The sequence below is a fragment of the Raphanus sativus genome, chromosome 9 (assembly GCF_000801105.2).
Source record: "Raphanus sativus cultivar WK10039 chromosome 9, ASM80110v3, whole genome shotgun sequence".
NCBI lineage: Eukaryota > Viridiplantae > Streptophyta > Magnoliopsida > Brassicales > Brassicaceae > Raphanus > Raphanus sativus.
The window spans coordinates 9,631,866-9,640,648 of NC_079519.1; the positions used below are offsets into that span (position 1 = coordinate 9,631,866).

At 30.2% G+C, this 8,783-nt stretch overlaps 2 long non-coding RNA genes across 9 annotated transcripts; both read right to left on the bottom strand.

Moving 5' to 3' along the window:
* Window positions 1–1,744: 1,744 nt before the first annotated feature.
* LOC130500333 (uncharacterized) lies at window positions 1,745–3,446 on the bottom strand. 4 transcript variants are annotated; one of them, XR_008938938.1, is made up of 7 exons: window positions 3,278–3,446; window positions 3,070–3,184; window positions 2,666–2,969; window positions 2,449–2,566; window positions 2,240–2,357; window positions 2,003–2,147; window positions 1,745–1,910 (listed from the first exon to the last, which is right to left on the bottom strand). It is a non-coding gene; the product is annotated as an uncharacterized LOC130500333 (long non-coding RNA). The 4 variants fall into 4 exon arrangements; XR_008938937.1 differs by having other exon boundaries at window positions 2,003–2,099; window positions 3,278–3,445; XR_008938939.1 differs by having other exon boundaries at window positions 2,003–2,357; window positions 3,070–3,181.
* A 3,148-nt stretch (window positions 3,447–6,594) lies between these two features.
* On the bottom strand, window positions 6,595–8,783 carry LOC108837475 (uncharacterized). 5 transcript variants are annotated; one of them, XR_008938745.1, is made up of 5 exons: window positions 8,631–8,783; window positions 7,855–8,551; window positions 7,617–7,709; window positions 7,368–7,553; window positions 6,595–6,968 (listed from the first exon to the last, which is right to left on the bottom strand). It is a non-coding gene; the product is annotated as an uncharacterized LOC108837475 (long non-coding RNA). The 5 variants fall into 5 exon arrangements; XR_008938747.1 differs by having other exon boundaries at window positions 7,617–7,712; XR_008938746.1 differs by having other exon boundaries at window positions 7,804–8,551.

The following is an 8,783-nucleotide window of genomic DNA, read 5'->3' on the forward strand; positions in this document are numbered from 1 at the left end:
ATTTCATTTTTTGTTCTAGAGATATATGAATCATTTGGTTATTTTAAAAATATGCTTTGGTTTCAGTTCGGTTGACGAAACAATTTCAGGAATTGACTAATATCCACTAAAATATTTGTTCCAATTCGGTTCTGGATTTTTGGATCATTTCAGATATTTCAGATATTAAATCAGTTTTGGTTATTTAAAATGAAATATCAGATAATTCGGGTAAATTTAAATATTTTGGATATAAATTATTCAGACAATTCGATTATTTCGAGTAATTTTAAAACATTTTGGGGAAAACAACATTCTGGTAATTCGTTTTTTAGGTAGTTCAGTTTATAAATAGTGTTTGAAATATATTTGGTAATTCTAATATTAAAATTATTTGATGATTTTCTCTGTTTGATTCCGGTTCAGTTTGGGTTTTTTAAGAGATATATAGAATGTTTGGTTATCTATGAACATCAATTTAGTTTTTATATAATTAAAATAAACTTATACTAAATACAGATAATTATATTCTAAAATTGGAGGGTAATGTATATTACCTAAACATATGAAATTTTTGAATTTCATATGCCTATGCCTAATATAATGTACATTTTCAACAAATGAGAGGTAGGTTCACTTTGACATAATTTAAATAAGTTAATACTATAATTATTGTTCTATTTATTTTGTGAAATTTCATGTGCAAACATTTTACATAGTTTAACTTTGTATATATTTTTTTCAAAAACAGAATGATTTTTAAATGAATGTTTATAGTTGCGATGCAATTAATCATTTTCCTTTGCAGCTCTACCACCAATTATTTGTATTTATCTACTATATTTTTCGAATTTTTCCAGAACTTCAATCATAGTTTTTGAATTCTCGAATTTTCTACTTAAGCAATGCCTCTATCCGTATCACTCATCCACCAATTTTGCTTATTCGATATCTATTACCTTGTTTGGATCTTCTGATTCTTGGATCATAGATTTTGATCACCTGATTCCAACTCAAGTTAGGCTTTCTTTCTTTGCTCGAGCTCAACAACCTTTTTTCTCTTCATCATGATCTTTGATCCTTTGCCTCTGCTCCAAATATTTAATCTTAGATTTTGATTGTTTGAGTCGCAACCTAAGCTGTGATTTATGTCTCTGCAACTCAGTCACTTCTTTTGTTGATACACCTCTTACATTATGCGTCTTCTCCTCTCAAGTTGTACATCTTGTCTCTGCAGCTCAACCACCAGCTTCATATTTTTTTCCATTTTCATATTTTACCTTGTGTCTTTCTCTGAAACCTGAGTCTAGCATTTCTTCGTTTTAGTTGCAGCTCAAACTGTGCTCTCTGCTTCTGGAAATCTTTTTTCATGATTAACTTAAGAAAGAGAGTAAGAGAAGTATGTATAAGCAATCTATAACTCAGGAGAACATCACGTAAAAGCTTCGATCGTGGTTTCCCAAATACTGTTTCAATTATCGAGGGAAGGTCTATGAGTCTGTGGCCTTTTTAGATTTTGTAGTTTGGTGTAGTTTGGTCACACCACCCTGACGGAATTTGTTTTACATAATACTGAATCAGAAATTAGATTACTATACATTCTTCATTCTTGATGAACATTCTTTCTTTGCTTACTATACACAGAACTTGAGGAAAAAGAAAGAAAATAAATTTATTTCTAGATTTTACATTGATTTTTATCTGACTTAAATTTACATGAGATATAAGAGAACAGAAGGAAAAGGACAAATATAGAAGTAAACTGTAAAACCTATAAGAAGTCCTTCACTACGTGTAAAACCTATAAGAAGTCATTCAGTACGTCTCATACTTTTGTCTACAAAGATAACAGCATCATTTCACGCAACAGTGTTTAAAGCTAAACCTTGAAGTACTCTTGAACAGCTCTCCATCATAGCTTTTATAACATCCTGCAAACACAACATCAATAATATTATTCTGGTTAGTGTTTAGTACTTATTACAATCAAAATTAAATACTTTGCTTTCTTCAGTTTGTTTACCTTATTTTCAGAATCTTCAATATAGATATAACAATGACAATAGAGCAAAGCCTCTGCTCTCTCAGCGGTAACATTGGTCTTGAACGTAACAATAAACCTTTGCAAGAGTTACCATGTAAGACACTAAGGATGCTACTGTTGATAGCTATTGCAGTGTTGTGAATATGATTAGTACTCTCTCTACGCTCATTGTGAGAGCTGAAATAAAGACTGAGACCTAAACCAATGCAGATTCACCTGTATAAGAACAGTTGCTAGGAGACCTAAACTCCACAAGTTAATTGTAAGAGCGTTGCAGCTTTTTGTTAATAGCCTTGATTACGTAAAGTTCAGCTTCTGGCTCCCCACGCTTGACCTGAAAAGGGGAAAGAAGGAAATCAAGTCTAGGGATGATGGGAAGCAATGGCTGTCCAAGAAATTTTTAAAAAGCAAGCATATGGGTTCACCTCAACATCATCCAAATCCATATAAACTTATTTTTCTATGGACTCTTTGGGAGAAACTCCAACTTATGACATTTGGTCTTTGAAGAAACATATCTTTCGTGCAATCTGTCCATTTTATCTTCATAAAAAAATCAAAGTTCAAAGACAAACTTCAGACAGAAACCAATTACACTGATGAAGAGCAAGGGAGAGCCTCCCAGAATCTGATGAGACGCACTTCGACGGTGGAGACGCAATTCGACAGCGGAATCAAATCGATAGAGGAGAGTCGGACAACTTTAAGTTCAGATTGCTCTGTGTCACATCAAAACCACTTATGGAATAAATTGAACCCGCCTTGATAAGATGCTTGTACACAGTGACTTTTATGAAAGTTGACTGCAATACATAAACAAAAGGAGTGAAAACCCAAAAAAAAAAGTGAATATGAAAACATCTCTAATAACCGAAACAGAATATGCATGTTGAATGCTGAGAGCAGGTCATCGGTTATATTTAATGGTGGCCTGCATAATGTTCGCCTGAAACAGAGGTTGAAAACTATCAGAAAGAAGAAACATAGAGAAGCTTGCCGGAACTATTTAACGTCACGATTATCAAGAGTCTTAAGAACAGACTTACATTTACATTCACCATGAGCATATCAACCAAATGAGTTCTCCACCGCCCCTGACATTCCTGGCCTCCCAGAAACGCAGCGTCTGATCTCAACAGTGTCGGATCACCTGCCAGACTTCTAATCAGAGGAAAAAAACTGGAGTTAGCCATTTCAGGATAATAAGTCTACTAAGAAAGGCTGAGAATGTGGATTTGAGAGGAGCAAGGCTACCTTTATATACTCTCAGATACATCCGCACAAAAGAAACTTGCATCGAAGGCTATATCATGGTTGATGGATTTAATAAGAGGATTAACTGGATGAATCTGTAATGGGAGCGTTTCTGTTGATGAAAACGAAGATCAAACGTCAAAATCGAAACCCCAGTCTCGATCTCTCTAATGGCGGAGAAGAAAGAAGTTATGAACTCTAATTTCCAAAACGACGTTGCATAAGAATATTAACCGACATGATGGATAAATTCAAAATAATATAAAGCCCAAATCACAACCAAACCCACACCTATCATCGAACTCAGTTAGTGAAACGGAACGTTTTAAAAGAAAGGAAACGTGTCAGCACCATATTAACCGAATTAGTGATGTGGCTCATCCTAGAAGGAGAGAGTCTCTTCTTTATAATAAGATACTAGGTGGTTTCCTGCACCATGTGCAGTAAAATTGTTTTCAAAATTTATTTATATTTAAAATAAGGTTTATTAAATATTGTAGATTTTATTATTTTTTACCGATATTTAAATATAGATTTTATTTATTTAAATATTAAATTAAGATAAAATGATTTTTTATTTAAAATTATAATGTATAATTATCAAAAATTTGAACTAACAATATTTATAGAATCTGTAGATATATAAGAATCTAATGATTTTACTATTAGAAATCAATTTTTTTTAAAAAATTGTAGCAATTTTTAAAGATTTAGTAACACAAATTGTATAATTATAGATAATAAAATATAATATAATTTTAAATTGTATAATTATTGAAAATAAAATATAATATAATTTCAAAATTTTAATGTTATATATGAATATATTTATTTTGTAGATTATGTATGTGATATTACCATATTTTAAAGAAGTTTACCAAAAATAAATATCAATATTAAATGTAAGGTATGAGTTATTACCATATTCTAAAAAGTTTAACAAAAATATAAATCAACATTAAATGAAATAATCCATGTCATATTTTTTGGAAGCCATGTCATCAATTTTAGTAGCCATGTCATATATTTTCTGTGAAACTGATTGTAGAAGGTTTATTAAATATTATAAATTATATTATTTTTACCGATATTTAAATATAGATTTTATTTATTTAATATTAAATTAAGATAAATGATTTTTTATTTAAAAATATATTGTATAATTATCAAAAATTTGAACTAACAATATTTATAGAATCTGTAGATATATAAGAATCTAATGATTTTACAATTAGAAATCAGATTATATTATTTTTTACAGATATTTAAATATATATTTTATTTATTTAAATATTAAACTAAGATAAATGATTTTTTATTTAAAAACATATTGTATAATTATCAAAAATTTGAACTAACAATATTTATAAAATCTGTAGATATATAAGAATCTAATGATTTTACGATTAGAAATCAAATTTTTTAAAAAATTGTAGCAATTTTTTAAAGATTTCGTAATACAAATTGTATAAATATAGAAACTAAAATAAAATATAATTTCGAAATTTTAATGTTATATACGAATATATTTATTTTATAGATGATGTATGCAATATTACCATATTTAAAGAAGTTTATCAAAAATAAATATCAATATTAAATGTAAGGTATAAGTTATTACCATATTCTAAAAAGTTTACCAAAAATATAAATCAACATTAAATGAAATAATCCATGTCATATTTTTTGGAAGCCATGTCATCAATTTTAGTAGCCATGTCATATTTTTTTTGTGAAACTGATTGTAGAAAGGACATGTGGCAAAATCACTTCTCAAATATAGTCTAGGGGACTAGGGGCTGCCCCGCCCTACGGGCGGGTGTGTTTACATAAAATATTTTTATATAAAATATATTTTAATTTTATAAAACATTTGAAAATTTTCTTTAAATTAAATATAGTAAATATTGTTTTTTTCTAAGATCATATTGTAAATTTGTTATTTTTGTTTAAAGATTAGATTTATGTTGTTAACATTTGACCTTTGTTTATAATTCTTTTTTGTTTGGATTTTTATTTGTTATCAACTATATTTTATTTTATCAACTATATTTTATGGCATTATGTGTAGTATTTTAATATATTTTCTTAATTATGTGTTAAACTTTTATGTTTGATTGTAGTATATTTAAATGTATTGTATCCATGATTATGAGTGTGTCTCTAACAATGCTTTTATTCAAAAAATTCCTTAGCTAATTCTAAAATTACATTGTTTTGGCTAATCTAGCATGTTTTATCTTCTCAAGTTTTTCATTTAATGTTAATCGGAAAAAATAGTAACATATTTTACTAAATAGTTCTTGTAATAATTTTAATTTATTTTTAAAACTATAATTAGAACCAAATTCCTAACAAAAATCCACTTAGCCCTGAAACACACTGGGACCAATATTATATATATAAACAAAATAGTAATATATGTTTTTCGAACTAAATATTTTAAGACTATAAAATTTCTCAGCTTAACTCGGTACAGATTAACCTAAACCATTCTAAAATTTTATTCTCTATTGAATTCAAAATTGTATGTTTTATTCTCTATTGAGCTCAAAATTGTTTTTGAATATTTGATAGTTGTTAATAATTGTAATGTTTTTATTCAAATCTTCTTAACCAAATATTAATTGAAATCGCATTGTATTTTGATAAATAATCTAGCATATTTTAACTTTCATATTTGTAAGTACTAACCAGGAAAAGGTATAAGCATATTTTACTAAATAATTTATATCTATATTTTACCTAAGTTCAAACCGAAATTCACTTAGCCCTAAAACACACTGGCCCCAATCTATATAAACAAAGATAACATATGTTTGGTACAAACCTAAACTTTTGTTAAATTAATCATTCAAATTAATATTTTAAAATCATTATCTATATGCATCTATTGACATTTTTACACAATTTATACATCACAAAAATCTATTGAATTCTAACTTACTTTCTTTATATATAGCTTTCAATTGGTGATGAAGGGTGACAAAAACTTTATAAGATACTAAGGATTAAGTTTTCAGTTAGAATATTCACTACTTACCTATAAAACATTAAAATAAAAAATAAAGTAGTCTACAATTTTTGAATTTTCGTATTTAAAATTTTTGATGGAAAAGTGAATCATAGTAAAAATATTTTCCAACCTGTGATTGTATTAGAACGCATATTATTGGCTGGATTTCAATATATAAAAATTTAATGGTACAATAAAAACGTCCGATGGAAACGTAGGTTGTATATGTTGGGTGGTTACTACTTTTTTTTCTTTGACAGCCGACTTCTTAAATACTGTGGTGTAAAAGATTTACGTATGCAAAGTTTTATGTATAAAAAACACATTAAAACCAGAGACAAAACGTAGTTTACAATATTTTATATGATCTTTATATCGCATTTCCTCAGTCAATATAAGCTTCTACTTGACAGCACAATCTAATACAACATCTCAAGAGAAGGGTTGTTCAATGCAAAACTTGACAATTACTGAAAGACTATAATTTTTAACAAAAGGTTATAGGAGAATGACCATTTTTATCATTTCTGTAAGTAGTCCAGAAGTACATCCACAGACCATGTCGAGATAAGACTCAACGTCATTGGCACATTGATAAGAACAGCAGAACCGTAGTATTGAAGGACATCATTGAACCAGCAGCTACTTTCACTCTCCCTCTCGTCCATCCAGCGTCTGTGAAGAAGAGAAAACACGAAATCAACACTGACTTCCTTCTGGGATATTTTAACTAACATAAAGTAATTAGATACTTGCATTCTACTGTGTACCAGACTGTCAGTTGAATGAACAAAAAGATAACGTTTGAATGTTCCCGGTTATTATGGTTGGTCTTATTTCATTCAAACAACATTTTGTAAACCAAACTTGAACATAAAAAACAAAGGTTTGGAGACGAAACAACAAAGTAATCTTATAGGGACTCTAGAAAAAATCAGAAAACTCAAGGGCAATTGATTTGGTAGACCGCATGAGAGTGGAACACTGCAACCGGGAGGGTGGTTTGAACTTCAATCAAACAACAAAATTTTTCCAGATTTAATTGTAGTAGATAACAAACAGTATATAACTAACCATGACGATGACCTCTGAGACCCACAATTTGCTTTGAATGAATGGAACCTGAAATTGTCTTAACTCAATTACCACAGCGTTCGCTTCAAGTTCAGACAAGACTGAGTTGTGAGTGAAATCTTTCAAGCAGCTTTGCCTTTAACCGGTCAAAAGCTTTGATCTTATATGGAAACCGGTTTCTTTGTCCTGCATCATATAAAATCTTGTATTATAAACTGCATAAATGCAGTAAGCAAAGAATAACCAAACCAAGAAAATCTGAAGATTCTTCGGTTATGCCATGCTCCCAGAAGATGTTGAATGCGACCATGCCCTCAACTGGAAAATAATTTTATTCCTCTCCTGCTAACAGGCACACACGCAAGACAAAAAACAGTGAAGTAAGATGCTTGTGTTTACCATGTTAACCCCTCAGCAAGATGCAAACTATTATTACCTATGACAACACCTGACTATTCCAGTAAAAATATAAGTTTGGCGAGCTTACTGCAATAACATATCCGTCTTGAATGCTTCAGGTTGAGCTCTTGCAAACGTCAAAATTTTGTTTAAAAACTAATTTTTAACCTGTAAGAAAAAACAGAACCATTTTAGTTGTTTGGCGTGAAGGTTATCCAGTTCAATTTGCTTATTAATTAACAATCAATCCACAGACTCACACTAACACTTAACAAACAGATATCACCAGCTTTGGTAATGAATAAGAACAATGAGAGCTCTAAGGAGGATTTAATTAGAGTATAATGAAAAACTATCTAAAGAATCCAAAATTTTAAAGGAACCCTAACCCTAGAGCTTAAATCACCAATCCAGGAATCAAATAAAATTTAACCAAAATGATATTTCCTGAATCTTAAACTTAAAAATAAACAAAAGGAAAGATCTTGCTCTTCGCATCCAATAAAAGATCTTTCGGAGCCCTAAACTCTCTGTGAGCACAGATCAACACAACTCCGACCATCACAGCCGAGACAAAAACAGATCCAACATCGTTGAGGAAAAGCACAAAGATCCGATCGTGATAGTTTCTGAGACTTGGTTGATGAAGACGGGAATAAGGGGTAGCGATGGGTGGTTGAGATTCGACGGAAGAAGGAGCGGCAGAGAGAACCGTTTGGGAAGTCGAGATTGGGAGTATGTGAGACGCCGTGGAAGCCATTATTGTATAACAGGATAAAAGATGCCTTGATGAAAAACGGACATATAAAGATCGTGTAGATATACCACAAATGAGATGATGTTTATGAAAAGAGGAAAGAATACCTTTTTATTGTCGAACTCTACCGTTTTGCATAACAAAAATCTCGCAAGGAAGGAGACGAAAGATCGGCTGCGCAACCGATATCGCCATTGGAGATGCGAATAGGATGTCCTGTTAACCGTTTTGCATCACGTTGAACTGGTTAAAACACGCAA